We start from the raw sequence: 22197 nt of genomic DNA, 5'->3' as shown, positions 1-22197 counted from the left end.
GTGAGAAGGAGAGCTCTGTGTCAGAACTTTGCAGCCTAGAGAGCGTGTGTGGGCAGGCGTGTGTTTACCGCCATACTGCCAGGTGTGTCTTTACCACCATATTTATCAACCATGTGTAAGAAATATCTGAAATAAGAATAGAAAGTCGTTTTTCAAACACCCACGCTATAACCGATACCTACTGTACAGGTCAAACTCAGACCCATTGCTATGAACAGACATGATAGTACAGGTCAAACTCAGACCCATTGCTATGAATAGACATGATAGTACAGGTCAAACTCAGACCCATTGCTATGAACAGACATGATAGTACAGGTCAAACTCAGACCCATTGTTATGAATAGACATGATAGTACAGGTCAAACTTAGACCCATTGCTATGAACAGACATGATAGTACAGGTCAAACTCAGACCCATTGTTATGAATAGACATGATAGTACAGGTCAAACTTAGATACATTGCTATGCATAGACATGATACCGTATTTCCTCGAATAATAGACCATGCTCGAATAATAGACCATGCTCGAATAATAGACCATGCTCGAATAATAGACCATGCTCGAATAATAGACCCTCCTAGAGGCCTCACGGAAAAATAGTAGACCATGCCCGAATAAGAGACCCGGTCTCTTATTTGAGTTCATCGCTTTGCGCATGCGCACTAAGAAAGCACGTAGTGGATCAAAAAGGGACGCGATTTTAGGTTGCGCAACTACAATTTTTGTAGTGGCTAGTGCTTTCTTTCATTATTTGAGCACGGTCCACTATATTTTCATCGGCAAGTCGCTGGAAATGGTGGATTCTTTACAAGTCATAATAATAGAAATATAGAACTTCTATATTATGACCTGTTAAAAATCCACCATTTCCAGCGAAGTGCCGATGAAAATATAGTGGACCGTGCTAAAATAATGAACCATGCCCAAATAAGAGACCGGGGGTCCAACCCTCTTCAAAAAACAAAAGACCGGGTCTATTAATCGAGGAAATACGGTAGCACAGGTCAAACTCAGACACATTGCTATGAGCGAGGGCACACTCAGTTCACATTTTCTCGAGGTCCTTAGTCGAGGGACATGAAAAGGAAATGCAAGTATGATACAAGATACAGAATTTCAGGTTACAGAGACACAATGCAGTTGGGCTCAAGTGCAAAAATCGACGTTTTCTCATAATTCTGGGCATTCACAACTCCGAGAGAGATAGTGACCCCTGATGTGCAAAAACAGCTGGGAAGAATGTATTGGACAAAAGATAATGGATACGATGCTATAACCAACTTGCCAAGTGATGCTCAATGCTGAAAAATACCCCATCTTCAAGTCAAGGGCTTTTCATCGGTGATTACCGACTTTACTCCCAAACCAATTGCAGTGGAACCAAAGTTTCTGGCCACTACATGCGAACCTACTGGAAAACTAAAATACCATTCAATCCAAACACTCCAATTGCAGCTGACCCCAGTTATACAGTGCTACATTGAACCTTACTACTGGGCACAAGTCGTCACAAATTGACAGTTTTGCACCTTTCTGGCCACAACCACCTCCAACACAGAAAGTGACCATCCCGATTTCCTCCACAAACTGGACAAAGGTTATCTCCAAGTTTTTTTGTTACAACAGGATGAGATTATCTAGGCCACAACATGCGGATGCTAGCAGTCTACCAGCACTCACATTGCAGCTGCACCGAGTTATACAGAGATACATTGTCAATAACAGCGGGGCACAAGTCGTCAACATGTGACAATGTCTCACCTTTCTGGCCATTCACAGCTCCAAGACAGTTCTTGACCATCCAGTTTCCTTGTATTGCGGGGAAAATGTAGTGCACAAAACAAAGGACCCACATTGCTATAAACAACTCGCTCAGGGCTAGGGGTAAGCTGAAATAACCTATTTGAAAGTTTGGAGCTTATCCGTGATTTCGGACTTTGTAATCAAATCAATTACAGCAGGGTGAAATTTTCTAGGGCACTACTTTCTGGTGCAGTGTCCTACCAGCAAGCTAAGGATCATATCAACCACAGTGCTCACATTACAGTTGGGTCCAGGTATACCAGGCAGAGGCACATTCAACAGACAGCTGGGCATAAGTTGCCGAAAATGGACAGTTACGTACCTTTCTGGCCATTCGCAGCTCCAAGGCTGACTGCGACCGTCCTGATTTCCTTGAATAGCTAGGCAAAGGGAAGTACACAAAAGAAAAGAGACACACTGCTACGAACAACACCCAGGCCTACAGAAACCAAAAAAATATCTTACGGCCAACCAAGTTCCAGCAGGCCACAACATCGCTACTTGCCAGAGCCAGAACCTATCTCCAAGTTTGGAACTTTTTTCCCGTGGTTTCGGGCATTGTAATAAGAACAATTACAGCAGGGACACATTTGCTGGGTCACTACTTGCAGGTGCCTACAACATGCCAGCAAGCCAAAACTTACAGTAAATCCGAGCATTTATATTGCAACTGGGCTCCGTTAAACACAGGTACAGTTAAACCTGGTTTAAGCGACCACCCCACGGTGCACACAAAAGCGGTCGTTAAAGCCAGGTGGTCTTTAGAACCAGGTCCTACACATACGTGGCTTCTCAGATCATGTACATGCATGTGCACGACTGTACTTCCATGTACTCATATTGACAGGTGTGGAGAATAGAATACATTCGTGCAGGCAAAGCACACCTCACTCAAGTGCATGCAGCGCATCCTGCACTGTCTGTCACTTGTCACTTCTGTTGACTGCATGCACTTGCTTCAGAGCACACTTCAACAATGTAACCCAATTGTTGCAGTCAACCCTGGCAGCCAAGATGGCATTCTTGGTTAGTTTGGTCGCTGTGCGCAGGTCTAACATGGTACTTGGTACACTAAAAGTCGGTCGCTGGTCGCGCAAGGCAGGTGGTCGCTGTATCCAGTGCAGTTTCTGTGTAGAACTGTTCGTGCATGGAAAAATGGTCGTTGAATGCAGGTGGTCGTTGAAAGCAGGTGGTCGCTTACACTAGGTTATACTGTACATTGTCAATGACAGCTGTGCACAAATCGTCAAAAATTGACCATTTTTTCACCTTTCTTACCATTCACAGCTCCAAGAGACAGACGATGACCAGCCGGATTTCCTTGAATAGCTAGGCAAAAGAAAGGCACAGAAGAAAAGAGGGACATTGGTATAGACAAAATCGGTCGTGACAACAAATGCGATCAGGCCGGCTGCAGGGACACCCTAATGTTACACTCGCCCCAGCACCATTCAAACATTTTGTTTTGGCAGTTCACGGTACGAACTTCAACAAAGCCTGGCGAAATACGTACAGGGAAGTTCTGTGCAGCGCTTGCAAAGTAAAATAGAATGAAATAAATTTCAGAACCCTTACTGGGCAGAAGGAAGCCCGTACGGCCTGTACATCCCGTACATCGAAGCCTTTTCAAGGATCAGGTTTCACTCGCACGCCGGGCACAAACCTGGCAGCACAAGAAAACGCCGTACTCACATGAATACTGTATGGGTCACATGGATGGCTACATCCATCAAAAGCAAGAACAAATCCATCCACGACCCCGTTCTCTTGTTGGCTATGCTGCTGCATGCATCCAACTGTTCTGCATGTTCTTCCTCACACCCACGCCTCCTGAAATTCGGTCTACACTATCCTATGTCCCACAATGAATGCCACCTAGCATGATGGTACTCCAAGCTATTTGTATGATGTCTATCTGTCTTCGCTCATTATTCTTGACAACAGATTCAATTGCAAAGAAGCGCCGGTGGCCGGCGGGAGCATTCGGGGGCTTGGTCCGATTCACCTCTAGCTTGTTGGTAACCGGTTTGAGTTTTCCAAGGTTGCTAAGACAATGTGCAGTCATGTGCAGGGCCACCCAACATGCATTTGGGGGCCAGGAAGGCTAGAAATATGTTGCTAGGCAACAGCAAAAGCGCTTCAAAGTTCAAAGTTAGTTGCTGCTGCCAAATTCTCAGACCAAAGTCAGCGCGGCGGTGGGCGTACAGTTTTCTTCTGGATTTGTTTGCTTGTTTCGTCTCATACCTATGTCAGTACCGTGATGGTGAAGTGGAGAGGATGATTCTCTTCCTCTAGGCTTCGTTCGGCCAACTTTGCTTCGTCCTCATTGAAAAGTGATGGTGAAAAAAGGTCGATTCGCAAATTCGCAAAATATGTTGATTTTCAATGTGCGTGATGACATGCGATTGCTGGCTATGGCCAGTGGCTTACCAGCAAACCAAAAATCATATCAATCCGAGCACTCACATTTTAGCTGGGCCAAGATATACAGAGTTTTGTTGCCAAACTGTGACAGCCCTTTTCAAGTCCCCAAAACCAGGTAAGGAGTCAGCATTGTAACTCACGCTCCCTCTCTTACTCATGCACTCGTAAGTCCTAGTTCATATTCCAAATGGTGAACGGTACTATTCGGCCAATAAAATGTAAAGAACTCTTCCTCTCCTCTCCTCCATGCGCTCTCACAGCCAGTGCGCCAGTGGAGCGGTACTTCAGTGAGTGTTTCGATAATGGAAGGAAGGGAGCGGTGTCATTATCGTGGAAGCATGGTCTTCGTCGACAACTCAGCTGTGGGGGCAGACGAGCGAATTCCTCCTAGGACTCTCATTTCTGCTTTCGCCACGGTCGGCCGGGTTGTCTCGACGCTCAACGGCAGCGAGCAACGGAGGCGCAAATGGGGACAGCGCGAGGTAGCGGTCGGTCCGGCCACGTATGGTGCGCAGCAAGGTGTGACGGCCAGCGGAGATCTGTTGCTCGGGAGAACGCCGGAGGGGGGCTCTGCGGGGACAGTCGACGTGGTGCGTCTCTGCATGCCTGCGCGGTTGGCTGGAGAACTGCCCAAGTGAAAAGTAGATCTACATGTAACTACAGTCCATTCATGCGTGTGTGCACTCTTTGTAACTTTTGCTGCACTGCACGCTTAGTACTTAGTACTTAGTACTTTCTTTCACTTTGTTTGGTGGCTCGCCAAAATTCTTTTAAATTCTTTTAAAAACTATCACCTAGCCGTTAGAAAATTAATGTTAGCAGCTTGTGATTGGATTTCTCACCTGCCATTTTCTTGAACCCCTGGCACTGTGTTGCTGGAGAGGTTAGCAGCTTGTGATTGGATTACTCACCTGCCATTTTCTTGGAACCCCTGGCCCTGTGTTGCTGGAGAATTGTAACTTCTCATTCTCACACCTTGCCCGTAATCTTGCGCCCATGTTTTGTAGTATAAATCTGACCATCTCCACCTGATATCATCCTATTCAATATCACCTTCTCTGATGAGCCTTATGAAGGCGAAACAGCTGTCAGGAGGAATTTCAGTATCTACCTGAAACTCTTCCTTGGTTGGTGCGTGTAATGGCTACTGAGGGTAGCAGTGAGTCGGCTGTGAGAGCGCATGGAGGAGAGGAGAGGAAGAGTTTTTTTCTAGTTCATATTCAACATAACATTGACAGTAGGTGCTGGAATAGCCTATCAGGAAGGCTATAGCAAGCTGTAAGATCATGTAGACTCTGTACAACGCAACCTGCAGCAGTTGCTGCATTGTTCAACGTCGACCTGCGTGAGAAACGAAGCACGGCCATATTCTTTCCGATTAACAAGAACCTCACTTTAGACAAGTGGGCCATGATGTGTTATCGACTGGCAAAGTACAGAAGTTGACGCAACAGGGCAATCAGAGCGAACAATTTAACAGTTCGCTTTAGACTCGGTTAGACTGAGCTATCAGCAGCCGTAGGAACTCCACCACCCTGTAAAGATCTAAGGCACAGATGCAGCTCCTAAAGCGGTGGGAGGTGGGTACTAGATCCGTGCCAAGCAGTGGCACCGAACTATTGACTCTCGCGCTGACTGCAGAGTCGTGAGGGCAATTTCGGGTTCTTGAACGCTCACGGTAGACGGGAATGGGAGCCAGTGAACGTGCTGTGATGACGTCCTAAATACATTTACGGCAACCGCTAGCAAATGCACCAGCAATATAACTGGGTTAAATCCTCAATCTGCAGAAACGTCAGGCGAAATAGCACGTCATAGTACATTCGAGATCAGCGGGAAGAAGATGACGACGTCCACTAATTTAGTATCTGTGCACACGATTCTGCTGTGTGTGTTACTCTGTGTGTCAGCTATGGCATCATCGCCTGTGGTTCCATGCCTAGCATGTACGTCTGAACCATCCTACAAAGTTTGAATGACGTAGGTTGAGCGATCGCTCCGCGAAACATACTTTTTGAAATTCTCTTCATAGTATATCTTCCACCATTGAAATTTCGAATTTCTTCGAATTTTTTGCTGAGAGGGGTGGCTTGCAACCTCGATATGGCTTGTTCCCGGCATGCTTTGGAGCCATCGCCTGTTGAAACAGTAGCGGGAAGCTGCCCTGCAACTGTTCCAGCAGGAAATTAATCGATCCGAGAAAGCGCGAGCCCGCGAATCTCGGTTGAATATTGAGTATTCCAAGCCTTTTCACGACGAAGATGGAGTTCTTTTTGGAGATGGACGTCGCGACAAAGGACATGGTGTCCGACTTCTGGCGTCTGGTGAAGCCAGGGATCATTTGTCCAGTCAGGTCGGCAGCCTAACCGTCGGTAAGCTTGTGTTTGGATCCCGTTCTGCTCGATGTGGTAGATCACAAACAATTTGATATCGCACAAATTGATCTCAGCATCGTGCGTACGGTATTTTATATTCAGAAAATCCCAAAGTGTCTCTGTGTGGCCGTCCTATGCCACGAGAAACTCCAATCAGGCTCCTATGTCCTCTGCCTTCATGATTGAATGTCCACTTCGTTTGAACAACGAACACAACAATCGAGGACGGCTTTGCAATGAAAAATACAGCTGTACTAGAGCTGAAAAAAAGAAGAAAAAAACGGGCTCAGGATGAGACTCGAGTACACGCATACTCTCCCAGCAGGTGAAACGCAAATTTTTGTGAAAAATGCGTGACGCCGACTGACCAGTAATTTCGCCTGACGGAACTGTTTCGTCCTTTGTGGACTCATCAGCGCAGCACAGAGGAAATGAGGCCGAACCTGATAGCAATGAAAAATAAAATTTTCCAAAGCCAGATTTAAACCAGGCCCGAACGTGCCTTGCCAGAGTGCTCAAACTGACAAGTCAGTGACCTCTGCACTGGGTTAACTGGGTGAAATCTATAGCCCGCACATAAGATAGAGTTGTTCTCATTGTTCAACGCATTGCTGAGGTTTTCACTGGTTATTTCGGTCAGAGGCGTAACTGATCCCCCTCTTAGGGGGGGGGCGCACGGCCGCATCACCAGAGTATAGTATCATCTGTACAATATGTGTAGGATGGCTGGTGCATATCATCATGGGCACTATGTGCATGCTGAACCTAGGTCAAATTCTTTAGGGGGGTGCACCAAAAGGGTCTTACTTTGTTCCGATTTTGTCCTGGAAATGGACCATTTTATCGAAAATGACCATCGTATCGAACATGTATAACGTCGGAAATGCAGCGAGCTACTACCAAGATCAGCATCCTCAACTCAACACCGTAAAAGTCCGTAAATAAGTACGTATTTACTTTCGAATTTAGTGACCACACCCGTACTAACTTTCGGGCAGGTACTGACTTTCGGGCACGAACTAACTTTCGGACGTGACTTGGGTGTAGTGGAGAAGTCATTTTCATGTTGATGTACATGCTAAGTGCTGCACGTGCGCATCGTACCGGTACTTATTTCGGGCAGTATGTTTATCGGGCTTGACTTGACTTCAACAGACAGAGCCAAAAGAATGAAGGGGGTATTTCTTTCGGGCATGTACTTATTTACGGACTTTTACGGTAGCATGAAAGAGTCCAGCTAACTTCTCAACGCATCAATAAACAATAGACAGCGAAATCGCTTCGTTGCCTGCCTTTCGGCACACGTTTGCTCCCTCCTCCCCCCTCCTCCCCCCCCCCCCCCCAAACTTTAGTTCACAATTCACTAGCTGTCCCGACCTGGGATTGGCAAAGGTTGGCAGGTATGAAAACCTTTTTCCACTGACAGGCTGAGCAGAGAGTCGGTAGGACCGCTGTGCTATTATCTTAGCCTAAGAGAAGCTCACCTGGATAGCGAGCGTTTCACCTCTGCCGCCATTAAACTTTCACAGCGAGACAGATTAGCGTGCGCACGCGGCTCCTCCACACACCCTGTTTCCAAGACCAAGGGTGCATAGCGCGGGAGATATTGCTTCAGACTCAAACGTTGATGGCCTGCACGCATCCCAAGGAACAACTGCTCGATGGAAGTAATACTAGTACTATTATAGAGTTGTTCTGCATATCGAATTTCAGGTTATTGTTCTACTGCTGGGTTCTAGAGACAATGGAGAAGGCATGCAGTGGAACTTTCGGTAAAGAAGTAACACTTCAACAAGTTTGGAACGGAAAGAAAGCAGCGGAGTCGAAAGTTATTTTCGGCTTTTTGTTCGAATTTGTTTTACATGTGCACGCCATTTTTGTTGTCCATAGTTACCACGCTCTGGGTAGCTACAACAGTACAAGTTGTAGGCTAGCACAGTAGCAGCAGCTTGTAGCGCAGGTTGTGAGAAGCCAAACGAACCTATTACGGAGGATTAGCAAGACGAAATTCGCGTTCGCGTTCGCACTCCAAGGAAAGTCGAACTCGGTGACGGAATTCGCGTTATGAGAAGGATTAGCAAACAGAATTCGCACATGCATGACGTTGACACGATGTACAGGTACAGCGTGGTAAATTTATGACTGCTCTGACACGAATCCGCGATTCGTGTTCCGACTACTTTTCCGAACGAAAACTGCGAAAGTTCGCAATCCAGTTCGCGACCTGAAAAATGTTTGCGAACGCGAACACGAATTTCGTCTTGCTAATCCTCCGTAATACCTAATATAAGTCCTTTCGGATAGCAAAACGACCTAGCGACGGAACCTCCAAATTTCGCGACAGTCGGAAAACATCCAAAAAAAATCCAAATGCAGAACGTCTCAAACTGATTCGGCCCATAGTGCCCGCTGGGTCCGCTGAAGAGATCTGCTCCCTTCATGCGACTCCAGCTAAGCCCGACTGAAAGAGTTGCCAATGCCACTGGCCTACACTCTGAGCAGGCGGCCTCTGTCAGTTAGTGGCAAGGCTTCTTCTCCGCTCGCCGTGGAATTACAGAACAAAAGCAGAACAAAAGCACAGGACCTCGACTTGGCAGCTGCAATCTGGATGCAGTTCACCAGCATCCCATACATGTCTATACTATACACAAGAACATGATGATTGCACAGTGCTGGCAACTGAAATCCGACCCCCAGAGCGGTGGGTTCACATTCTTTGCGATGTGAGCGCGCCGCTCAGGGAGTCGGATTTCATTTGCCAGCACTGTACTAGTAGTAGTAGTAGTAGTAGTAGTAGTAGATCTACATCACATGGTAGTGACCACGGTGACCAGGGAGTGGTAGAATACCTGTATTACAGGTAGTCTACGACCCTCTGCTACAGTACTAGTACTACTTATGTAGTCTTGCACTATGGACTTTGCACTCTTGACCGCTTCTTCTGGTGATTACTCCACCGAGCATTCCTACCAGGGAGTAGTATATATACTACTCCCTGGTTCCTAGACAGTACTTGACGGCTCTGGACCGTTGTTCGGTATTGTCATGTTCTGAATGTACTATCACAGACAGGTTTGTAGTCTGCTCGATGAAATTCGATCGCACAAGTCCATCCACGCCGGGCGCCGCGCAGTCCTAGAACTGCTGCGAACACTGGGATTGTAAAAACTGGTGCTGCTCGCAAGCTTGACTCACTTCATAGGGTTTCATTGAGCAGCTTGTATTGTGCATTGCATATAACTAAGCCTCTCTGCTGACTCTAGAAAGAAATACAGTCATGTAGATCTACTTACAAGTACATGTATTGGAAACCGTAGAAGGACGTGGGTGGTAGACGGAGTGCTCGTGAGGCTAGACATTGTAGATTATACTATTTGTACACAATGATTACGGTATGTACTTGACCTACAGGCTACACCCTACGGCTAGTCAGACCTCAACGAATGCGTTTGGCTGCAACCATTTCAGTATTCTGTCCCTGCGGGAATTTGCGGAAAAAACTCACGAAAACTTGCGCAAGAAATTGCGGCAGAAAGTAACAAAAAATGCGACGAAAAGTGCGGAATGATGCAGAACTTGCCAGGAATTCGCGGATTTATTTGCAGAAAATTGCGGATTTGGGCCAAATCACGAAATTTGTTGCATCGTATATCTACTCGGGAGTCGTACTGTGCAAATAACCTACAGGATCATGGAAAGAACTGCGTGAAAAGTGCATACAAATGTGAGATATAGTGCAGAAAACAAGAAAAAACGCGGGAAATAGCGGATTTTGCTGAAAACGCGGGTTTGGGCCAAAATCGCGAAATTTGTTGCATCCGTAGAATCGCGATTTCCTGGAGGGTCAGAGCATTGACGATGAGGACTACCAGTGTGGTGTCCAAACAACTCTTCCCCAACTACCGGTATGTTACTTTCCCCAACATGAACTGCATACAGTAGACTTTTCGACGTTCGTTTCGTTTTCCATTCGTTTCGTTTCTAATTCGTTTCTATCGGCTAGGTAGTGTCCTCCTCAGATTTCAGACCAAAACGGCTGAAGACAATTTGAGCAGATGTTTGTACAACAATCTTCGGCGGACTCTCATTTGTACAGCAATCTTCAAAATTCTGAACGACCCCTCAGTTAGCTTCATTATTCATAATTATATCGTTTGCAAGCAACTCGCTTACATTCAAGTAAGCACTGTAGTTTCACACACAATCCAGTAATGCTGTCAACGCTTTGGTCTTAGTGACCATCGTCAGGAATGAAGTGGCCATGGTAAAACAGCGGTGTACACAGCCAACAAAGACTAGGACCAAGGGATAACGCACATAACGGGAAGGCGGCCAGAGAGATACGAAATGAGAGGTAGAAAGTATTACTCGTACATCACAAAACGCTTACCTACAAATGCAAAACGCAAAATTTACAAATGCAACGCTCCAATTTCCAGGCCAGGCCATTTCACGAGCAACAATGGCGTCTGAGTCCTTGAGGGAAGAACCGTTTCGAAATTCCGAGGAACGCTTCACGCTAAGCTTTATTATTCATAACTCGTTTGCGGGCAACTCGCCTACACTCAAGAAAAGCACTGCATGTTCACACACACAATCTAGTTTCGAAGCTTCAATCGTTATAACCATGGTGAGGAATGAAGTGGCCATGAAAAAAAAACAACGATATACAAAGCCAACATTGTGCGGAACCGAGTGATAACGCGGGTGAAAAGAAGGCAGCCTGAGAGAAAAGAAAGGGAAGAACATCACAACCCGTTTACACCTCTTCTTTCTTCTCTCACTGTCTGGCTGCCTTCCTTCCTTTTACGCGCGTTATCACTTGGTCCCATTCTTTGTTGGCTTTGTATACCACTGGTTTTTACCATGGCCACTTCATTCCTGACCATGGTCACAAAGACCAGCATGACCGGATTGTGTGTGAAAATGCAGTGCTTACTTGATTGCAGGAGAGTCGCCTGCAAAACGCTTTCTGAGCAATCTTCGATCATCGTTGATTCATGTGGTGGTAAAATACAAAATGCACACCTGGCAATATGGCGATGAGTACATGTACACGCCTGCACACACACGCTCGCTAAGCTGTAAAACGTGTGTGTATTTACCGCCATGTTGCCACTATGTGAATCAACCATAAGTACAGCTGCAGTGGAGTCTTCAGCTTCAATCTTCTATCATGTAAGCTGTATAGAGCAGAACTCGCAAAGGACTAACCTCTCCCAAGGACACTAAGTCGAAATGATGCCTGCCTTCTCTAGTTGCATCAGACCCCTGCCCAGGGCGCGGTCAGCAGGAGCTTGCCTTGGCTGTATCTACGCCTAGCGCCTACGAACGATCGGTAGCTGCGCCGAGGCAGTCTAGCGTGTCACTGTCGGCCGGACGGTGGCAGACCTGCATGTAGATCTACACCTTGCATACATAACCATAATCACTGCTTGACGGGTCTCTCACATGATTTCCCAGACTAGACGTCTTCCAGGCATTCAGGCAGCCTGGCCAATCGGCGTAGAGCGCGCATGGCCCATCAGGCGAGGCAGCCAATCATTCGCGTTCTGCATATGCTAGCGTGATTCCTTGCACGAACCGGACATGAACTTTTGACCCCGCGACGAAGTGCATGATGTAGTGCAGCGGCGTTAGCGAGCTTCTCGGAATAGGTGCTGCAGTTGCGACGCAGTGGCTAACAAATGTTTCCCGCCACACTCACGGCCGGCTCATTTGCTTCGTTGTCGTTGTGTTGGAGGGTGTGTTGAATTTTTCTCCTTCCTGAGTGTCCATGTTGTTGCAGTCCCAGTTGTTGTTGGATCCGCCCTGGGGTCCTGCGCAATCCTTCATAAAAATGCTGGGATTTTTTTACAAAAAGCCTGAACAACCCTCCCCTGTAGAATATTTTGACCCGCCGGCAGCTTCTAGTCATGGCCCACCGAATTCTAGCAGCAGTAAATCGCTAGCCAGCGGCAAGGTAGGCAAGAAAAGATGGAATGGGAAGATGAGCTGTCCACCGCAGAAAACGATGGGAGAAAACGTCGACTGGAATCAAATACTTTGACGTGCTGCGGAATATGGTCACCAGTCAGTGGGATGAGTGAGGTATTTCACCAAGCATTTTTTGGAAGTGATAGTAAGTGCTTGCCTTCTTTGACTATTGGTTGATGAAGAGGTTCTGGCCGGAGCCATTGTTCGTTTAGGGGTATCCTCCCTTTTTCTCTATGCTTATTGCCGGTGTATGTGTATATGAATATTATTTGCTCTCCTCTCGTCCACAGTGTCTTGTTCTCAGAGTGGCACTTCGTCAATGCTCCTGCACCATCCTGAATCTATCTGCTTCTTTTGCTCTTCTTGTCATTCCTCCAGCTAGGATGGGGAAGACATTGGCAGTTGGACTGCGCATGCGCGAACTGAGCCAGCAACCATGTGCTCGGCACGAAGACTGATTTCGTGTAAGTACGCTGCTACTTCGTGTGCTTCGTCTTTGTACTGATTCGTGTGATGGGCTGATTTGTGGCCTGTTGTGAACGACCTGTGGCTAATTTACCCAGCTCGTAGCAGGTGCGTTTGAGGACTCCAAGGAGTCGTCTTCATTGGTCTTTCCCAAATATTGCAGCTTGCACGTTTCTTTTCAGCTCCTTTCTTCATGTCTCTTTTCCTTGCTATGTGTACAATGTAGGTTGACATCGTGGAAACCTCGCAAAATGTTCGCAGGCCGTCAGTTTCGGACGGACCATAATTATCATCGCTTCCAATTCGTGCAGTGTCTTACGAGGATACCACGTCTTTCCCAGGCAAAGGTACGCGTGCTCTTGGTTTCTGTGTGCAAGTAGACACTCGTCTGGTTTGCCGTGTGCGTGCGTGCATTTGCCTCCGTCATTGATATAGTACAGTCGTTGTTATGGTCGGTAGTGAGTAAACCCACGTAGAGTGTACGTATGTACCGGGTACTACTACACACAAAGGGCACAACGGAGGCTGAGTTGCGACAAATCTGTAAACCTCCGTTGTGCCTTTTGTGTGTATGTACCGGGTTTGTTGTTTGCTAGAGACATATTGGACAGTAACACGGCGTTTTGACATTGGTCAGCCAGTACGGCAGTAGTGGCAGTGAGCGGGTGGTTGTAGGACATAATAATTATTGTGTTCCATGTCATCCCAGTATGACTGGTAGACTGTTTTGCATCAGTATGACATCAGCTCGTAAGCATGCCGCACTTTGCCCAATGCCAATGGAGATATCTGGTTGCTAGCGATGGGTTGCCACTCTGCAGTTCTTTTCGCAAAATCACACTTTCCTATAATCCTTTTACGCATCAATGCCCTAAATATGACTTGGCGAATGACGCTGTATGATTTGCACAGAGGTGCACATGCTGTCTTCTATGATTTTATGATTTCTTCTCTAGTATTATCATTTTCAAGTGAACTGTGAAGATTCGCTAAACCTCTAATCTCAACCTAAACTCTGTAAAGCTAATGAATCTAATCCTCTAATCAACAAGTAACACGGATAAAGACAGTATGGGGACTTATGTGCAATATCAAAATACAACGTTCTTAGTATACTTGACACCAGTGTTGGCGACCTTCCTTAGTGTCCAAAGACTGAATTCAACTAGCGGCAATGCCCTTGAGGTTTTGGATTTCTATATCAAACACAACTGAAAAGCGTGCAACTTATCGCTAGCATCCATTGTCCATTCTACAATGAACTGTAGGATTCAGGATTGGTGCAGTACGCTTAGACGCATTGAACTTTACCTGGCATTTCCAAGGTCACCTGGAGTGTTTTGTGTGTTGCTCTGATCAGCATGTTATACTGCTAAAACACAGTGCTTTAGCTGGGGCTTCTCACATCTCCCCTTAGCTTGACCAGCCCAGGGTCTCTCTCTGTTGCAAGAGCATGTAGGAGAAGTGAAGTTTGCACATCAGCATTACCACCGGCTATCACTCTGTACAACTGTGTATGTGAGCATGTCACGTGAAAAGAATGCTTTTGGACACTCTCAAAGCAGGGCCAATGATGGTGAGTCCATATCAGTGACTCCCACCACCAAACATGCACACACACACATACATGCACACATGTTATGCCAGCAGTGACACCGATCCGCGCACGCTTGCCCTCGCATCCTGGCTGAAAACGTGTAGTAACTGCATCGCATTCCTGTGCTATTTCTTGTGTTTTACTACCACTGGCCAATGCATGAGCCGACCGACCATCGACTCTATGCAAAGTAACCCAACCACGTTTCCTCCTATCATCACCAACTGGACAGCGTGGCATGGTGATGAGTGATGCACGCACACTGCTACTGCTCACCTCCCACCAACTGCATACCCAGCATCAAATCCTGCGAAGAAGAAGAAGAAGAATGGACGCTGAACGAGAAATCATCGTCCCGGACGGAACAGCACTGCAGCGTATCCGATCTCAAAAAAATGTAAGCATGGACATACATAGGAGTTTGCTGCATTGCACACATGTTCTATCTGCATGGGTTGCCATGGTTTTGAGGTCGATGGCATCCATAAGGGTCAGTCTTGGTGTCATTTCAGGGAAGTCACATGGCAATGGGGAGTGGCACACCCGGGGGGGGGGGGTTTGAGGGTACCCCCAGGGGAAAAAACGGGTTTTTCGGCCAACAGGGCACGTTTTAGCGCTCTACGGGTGCTCTAGGCGGACCATCCTGGATGAAAAGTGGCGCGACCATGGTTGAAGGTCGTACCGTGTGAGACGCCCATGCATTTGAACCAGTCGTAGATCTGACCTCTTTCTTTGAACTCTTTTTGCCCGTCCACTGTGTATGAGGAATTTGTTATGGTCCATGCCATAATTTGATAACCGCAATCAATAAGACAAGCTGAATCGACATTTTCGTATATTTTATTCACGCAATGTAAAACGGTTTTCATCGTTTTATTGCACATTGTCTCCACCGTTCTACATTGCATGAATAAAATATACACAAATGTCGATTCAGCTTGTCTTATTGATTGCGGTTACCAAATTGTTGTCTCCTCGCCGTTTGTTCCATGCCATAAGCTTATGGTTCTTGTCCATTTGCTCGACAGGACTCGACGATGTCAGATGACCAGCATACACGAGGAGTAGTTGAAGGAAAGTGGACGAAACACCAATGACGAATACGGATGCCAAGCCACTTACAGAAAGCTGAATTGCTCGTTGTAATCGTCTGCGTGCCAGTCTGTGTAGTGATGACATCGTGTGGCTGAAGATGGTAAGAATATCGTGCAGTCACCTGTGTTGCTTTCCTGCTAGTCCAGTATGTCAGAAAGCCTAGAAATGCTAATGCGTTTCAGTCGTGAGGCGTGAAAACAGGAAATTGCCATTCCTGCGAACCTCAAAAACTAAGCTACACAATCATGAATACATTCTGAAATAATATTTGAGGTTCCGACCACAACAGATTCTGACCAGCCATAAGTATCAGTGAAAATTTGGAATGGTATTCTTTACATCACTGGTGTTCCCATTTTGGCACATTGATCTAAATAAGCTCACCAAAGAAGATAAATTAGCAAAATGGTGGAAAATACACGCCTGCCCACACAATACTCTCTTGGAAAAGAGCGCTCTTTCTCTCGCCATCATACTCCGGTCATGGATAGCACCTAGCCAAAGCATGGCTGGTGATATCCACGCAGCAGCTGGCTGGCACATCAGTTAGCGTCTGGAGTATGGGCGGTGACACAGCGACGACTTGGCTCTGACTGTTACATACATTTTGTCACTCCAGTACTGATCAGGCAAGCGTGGCCATCTTCAGATGGAGCTTGACGTGCTGGAGCACGATAGGGACAGGGTTGGCAAGGCTATGGCATCCTTGAGGTGGTGTATGCTCTGAAAGCACGTGGAAGAGGACGAGCAGGAAAGGAGCTTTCCAGTAAGCCATAAAGTGTGAAAATCCATTTAGAAACAATAATGTTGTGACAATTTGTTTGTTGCTATCTCCACAATTGTACTGATGCACTGAATCACAGTGCCAAGATGCAGTAAATGCACTGTGACCCTGAAAGGGTTAAAACACACCTGGAAAAATGGCACAACCAGAGTCGAGTTGTCGCTGTGCCATTGCCTATGCTCCAGGTGTTTGTTTTCTCTTCACCGCTGCGTTTGTGTGGGTCTTGAATTGCTGAAAATTTAGTTTGGAAGTCGGAATAATAATATTTGGGAAAGTTAGGTTTTCGGCCAGGTTTTAGCTCAATATCAACGGCAATTCACACAGCTCCCAGAAGCGGACTAAAAAAGAAGCAAAACATGAGCGGTTTTACAAAAAAAACACAACGTAAAATAAAATTGAATAGGTCATAGGTGTTGTTGTTTATTTTAAAGGGGAAGTTAAGGCAAAAATTAAAATTTCACCAGTTGTAGTCTTCGGGGTGCTGAGTTGAATGGTCGTGGTCCGAGGAAGCTAAGACGCTCCCTTCCTACTTGAATCCCAATCGAACTCGCGCACTGCCACCGAAACTGGGTGACTGCGCCCTACTAGATGGGGATTTGTATGAAAAATGTCACTAAAAGCGCCATTTCGTTCTTATAAAAGCACGGGTGACCACGATTGGCCCATATGTTGTAGTCTTTTGGACGCTGAGTCGACTGGTTTTGGTCCGAAAAGGCTGCGATGAAGCGTTCCTCCTTTATTCCCAATCGAACATGGTTGAACAAGCGGTCACATGCTCCTGGGTGCCCAAATCACCTGGTCACCACGCCAGCAGGCAACAACTTTCACACCAAGGTTCAACTCGAGTGACAGGACTGCACCCAAAAAAAGGTCAAACAGGCTAGTAAGTTGTACCCTGCAGGCACGGTGACCAGGTGACTGGCGTACGCAGGAGCACGTGACCGCTTGTTCAACCCTTTTATTTTTGCCTTAACATACCCTTTAATTCGCGATTCAAACAGGCAAGTGTGCCCGATTACAGGAATGCGTTGTGCCTTCCGCGTTGAGGACGCCGGGCAGCGAGATGCATCCGTTTTCACGGTGTGGCAAGGAGCATTATCCATAACGATTACCGAACCTTCCTTCAAATTCGGAAGCATAGAGTCTTTCCACCACTCTTGAGAGTGCTTGCCATTCATTCCGTCGTGGTAGTCTGCTGAGGACGTGATGCATTTTTTTCACGAATCCGTCTCGTCCACCAGCAGAAAAACAATGCACTTGCCTTTGCTTCATTTGGTTGCTTGGCTATACTCATGTCACCATTGTCGTACCACCTGCTAGTAACTGTGTGGTGTGCTTTGACCCACTTCACATCCAGCGGACGACGCGACAGCAGACGGAGCGAAACGAGTTCGAGCCAAGATCGTCAGTCGGTAGAGTGAGAGCCTCGGCGTCAAAGTAGCGATGTCGAGGGTGAGTTCGTGGTGGTGGTAGTGGGTTGTGGTGTTGTCGATACGAGCGCAGAGTCAGCCGCCGGCGGATACCGCACCAATGTCGAATACCTTCCGACCCCTGAGTTGCAAGCTATTGAAACAGAAGAACCTTAACAGGAAATGATAGCCAAGTGCACATCCATCAGCTGGCCCTCTTGACGTGCTCCTGGTCTAAGACTGTTTGGGCTTAGATTCTTGTGGCGCGAAAGCTTTGCGGAGATTGACTTATGCAAGATGATGCATAAACCTTTCAACACCAGTGTGCCCTGAAAATGAAGGAGCAAAGTAATCTTCGAAGAAAGTTTGCACTTGATGTATGCCACATCCAGTGGTTTCCTCAGGAGACCTACTGAAAGTATCTCTTTGTTGTGACCCCCTTTCCTACACACTTTCTGCAGCTTACCGAGGACATCACATGCGTGTGGACTGGAGAAGTGTATCAACCGCTATGGCAACACGCTAAGTATCAATTTGAACGCTATCTTACACAGATTGCAGAATAAGGTTTGGTTGGAATTCTGGGTTCCGTGCAAAAGAGATCGTTGGGCAACAATACGAGCTAGCTTCACTTTTGAATTAAGTCCGAGTTAGCATGGCCAGCAATCGAGGACATCTGAGAGTTGTAATTTTTGTACTCCTCCGAGGTGTGATTTTTGGCGTGCTGGGCCAAGCACAAGGAAGCCATCTGCAAAAAAACTGCAGAAAATGGTTGTTGTTTGATCCTTTGGTGTAATCTTTGTTTCTAGTCGAAGCTAGTTGCTGTTTGGAGCAGAAACGCTGAAATTGACTATTTTCTGCATGTACTCATACATGTACTCATGTACTCAGGCATGCAGTCTCACTCGTATTTTAGCTCTTTTTCTGGAATGGATGCTGCTCAGCGCCCCCTGGTGAACATTTCCTGCGCTCGTGGAGCAGCTGAAAAGGACCACTGGTATGTCTGGTTCCTGGTTTGAAAGTGGAGAGTCGACTTTTGTGCCTTGAAAAAGGAGTAGAGAGCGATAGAGGTACGTCTGTTGCTTATTTTTGAGTGCTCCTCGTACATTTTTGATCGTGATAGAAATTCTCAGACCAAAGTCAGACCAAAGTCAGCGCGATGATGGTCGTACAGTTTTCTTGTGGATTTTTTAGTTGTTTCATCTCGTATCTATGTCAGTATCGTGATGGTGAAGTGGAGAGGGTGATTTTCTCCCTCTAGGCTTCGTTCGGCCGACTTTGCTTCGTCCTCGTTGAAAAGTGATCCTGAAAAAAGGTCGATTCGAAAAATTATGTTGATTTTCAATGTACGTGATGACATGCGATTGCTGGCTATGAACCAAAAGTTCTGCAATCTGAGCGAGGAAGCAGTACCGTATTTCCCCGTAAGAAGTTCTCCCCAATGACTTAGTACCCCCTATAAAAAGTCCACTTTCCACTGCCGAGGTTATCACCCAGTTCCCCCCGAAAGATAGTAAGTTCGTACCCGTCCTACATGTACAGACACCGTACAGTACATACATCATATGCACGGACACTAGAGTTTCGCAGGCTTCCCACTGCGTGTCATTTACCCCCGATAAAAAAGTTCTCCCCGAAAGTTAGTACTCATGTGGCTGCTATGTTCGAAAGTTAGTACTCATGTGGCTGTTAAGTTCGAAAGTTAGTGCGTACTTACTTACGGGGAAATACGGTATATTAGCAGCTCTATAGTGTTAGCTAACCATGCAGGTTCAGCTCCCTTTACTGGTCTACCCTCGCTAGTAGACAAACCCGGGGGTTTCAATAGTTTCGTCTGATAATGAGCAGTATCATTTACTATCCGGACTTGCATGTATGAGCTTTTGGCGTCAGAGGATTTTGGATAGTTGTCTACTAATGAGGTTTGGCTTGTAACCGATGTCGTACTAACAAGGGTAGACCTATATTACCGGAATTTGAATTTGCCGATAATTATAATAATACGGCACGCGATAACTCTTCGAGTCTGACATGGTAGGTCTTCGGCGATTGTTGCATTGGAGAGCTTGGAGTTTCCGCCACCATATAAACCCTTCGATTGTTGAATTTGCTCAAGAAATGATGGAGTTACAAAGGTTTTAGTTATCGATCATATTGTGATCAAGTCTGCAGGCCGGAAATAATTAGTTAACAAAGGGTGCCTATCAATCATGATGCTTGCTATACGATTGGCTTGATGCAGTATTACTGGCGGTGCAGTGGACAATCGTGGAAAATAGCTGTCCTTTACAGATACAAAATTTGTTCCAGAATTGCGTAACAATGTCAAGTTTGCCATTATATCGAGGAAATAAAGAAATGGAAGCAAGGCGTACATAACCGTGAAGAAAAGGGTAAATGGCATATTTTAAAGACTCCCCAAGATTTGAAATGCTGCCCTTGATGAAACTACTCTTGTATGATATTGAAATGCATGACGGCCCTCTGGAAGACACCAGAATAGAATAAGAGTGGTTGTAGTATGGGCTCGATTGTATGGGGCCTCCTGGACCAGCCAGGCTGTCCATATTGATGCCCTACGGCATCGGCCATGCAGCCATGAGGCACACATAATTATGATCAACACGTGCACTACATGCAACGCTTTGTACGCACTGAGGGCGCCGGCCCCGGTCATTCGACCAGACTTCCATGTCCACGACAGTATTTTTGGTTTCGTCAGGTGACAATTGGACCAGAAACATCACTGCAGCTAAGGCATGGAAAGGGCTATCACAGTACCTACTAAACATCACGGGCGGCCTCTGGATTTTGGCCAGATGTGTGTGGTTTAGTTTTCCCAGAGTTTTCCCAGAGCCGGCCTTGTGTGTCTCCCTTTTGTGTCCTGTTTCCTACAGGTTCCCGATCTCTCATCTATGATTCGCCTTATGATTTCTTATTCTTTGGAAATTTGGGAGGGGGCTCTTCATTGTGGCAAGAATCCCTTGCTGCGATGAAGCTGCCACAAAATGACAGGTGTTCCGTTCCATCTCCCCCTGGGGCTCAGGGTAGCAGGGTATTAGGGGGGGGGGGGGGGGCAAGCTTGCTGGCGACTCCATGACTGCCTGCGATCTCATGCATAGCTTGCTGGAATATGGCATGCTATGGCTCGCATTTTGCCTCAAGGCGTCAATCTAGATGCAGTTGACCAAAAAATGTTATCTACCTCACTAATCTTTCGCAAGAGTTCAGGAAGTGAAAATGGAATGCGTTGAACTAGTATCATCTGCCGCTATCAGGAGGCACAAAAAGGGCCTGTTTCTATTGCGAGCAGTGCGCTTACAATGCAGCCTTTGTGTGATCACCAAATATCATGAAGCTGATTGTTTCGAATTCTGTGATCGATTTATGGTGCCAGATTGTTGGCGCAGATCCTATGGTATATAGCAGAAAAGCAGGACTTTCATGCTTTCTCGGAAGTAACCTGTACGGTTGATCGTGGATGTGTTGTGAATTAAAGTTTCCGACGTAACTTCCCTTATGTATGCCATCACAACCCTTGCCTATACCTAAGTTATTCTAGTGTACTGGATACTAATACATGGACTGAATGTCCCAGTGTGTTACAGCTCATCATCATAACTAGCATGTTCTAGATACAACTCTGTTAGTACGTGGTATTTGCACTCTGGTATTGAGTTGTACAGCGCATGTATTTTTGAGTACTGGTAGAAATTGGCCACGTCAATCTTATCATTCCTGCACCTACATGTCTGTTCTCACACCACTACCGTAGATGCCAGCACACATCCACACGCTCAATGATGTCCACGCATTGCTGCCGGCTGGGAAGTGGCGAGGCGGATCGGACCTAGGCAGAGCTGTTTAGTGCGAGAACCAAGCAATGGCGGCCACGGGCAGCTGGAAGCAACCAGGCCATCAACCATCACAAACATTCAACAACTATTTACCCTCATACTCTCACAACATTATCTTCATCAATCACTACTTTTCTTGCACTCAACTTATATTCTATTCACATTCATAGTTAGGATAGTTCGGCATAGATCAGGGCAAGGTAAGAGCCCTGTAGGTCATCTCTTCTACATCCAACCAGCGCTACATCCAACCAGCGCTACGGCGTCAAGTCATCGGGCCTACCATTGGTAAATATATTTTATTCACATTCTTAGCTAGGATAATTAGGCATAGATCAGGGCAAGGTAAGAGCCCTGTAGGTCATCTCTTCTACATCCAACCAGCGCTACGGCATCAAGTCATCAG

The 22197-nt window shown here is 46.5% G+C and overlaps 2 long non-coding RNA genes across 2 annotated transcripts; one reads left to right on the top strand and one right to left on the bottom strand.

Moving 5' to 3' along the window:
• Positions 1-1074: 1074 nt before the first annotated feature.
• LOC135827721 (uncharacterized) lies at positions 1075-8410 on the bottom strand. The gene is made up of 3 exons (XR_010555529.1): positions 8093-8410; positions 3088-3138; positions 1075-2189 (listed from the first exon to the last, which is right to left on the bottom strand). It is a non-coding gene; the product is annotated as an uncharacterized LOC135827721 (long non-coding RNA).
• A 3943-nt stretch (positions 8411-12353) lies between these two features.
• On the top strand, positions 12354-13357 carry LOC135827462 (uncharacterized). Its single transcript, XR_010555455.1, has 3 exons — positions 12354-12729; positions 12963-13048; positions 13276-13357. It is a non-coding gene; the product is annotated as an uncharacterized LOC135827462 (long non-coding RNA).
• Positions 13358-22197: the final 8840 nt, after the last annotated feature.

This window comes from Sycon ciliatum, chromosome 11 (assembly GCF_964019385.1).
Source record: "Sycon ciliatum chromosome 11, ocSycCili1.1, whole genome shotgun sequence".
NCBI lineage: Eukaryota > Metazoa > Porifera > Calcarea > Leucosolenida > Sycettidae > Sycon > Sycon ciliatum.
The sequence above is the reverse complement of the archived record's forward strand: the minus strand, read 5'-3'. Positions and strand labels throughout refer to the sequence as shown.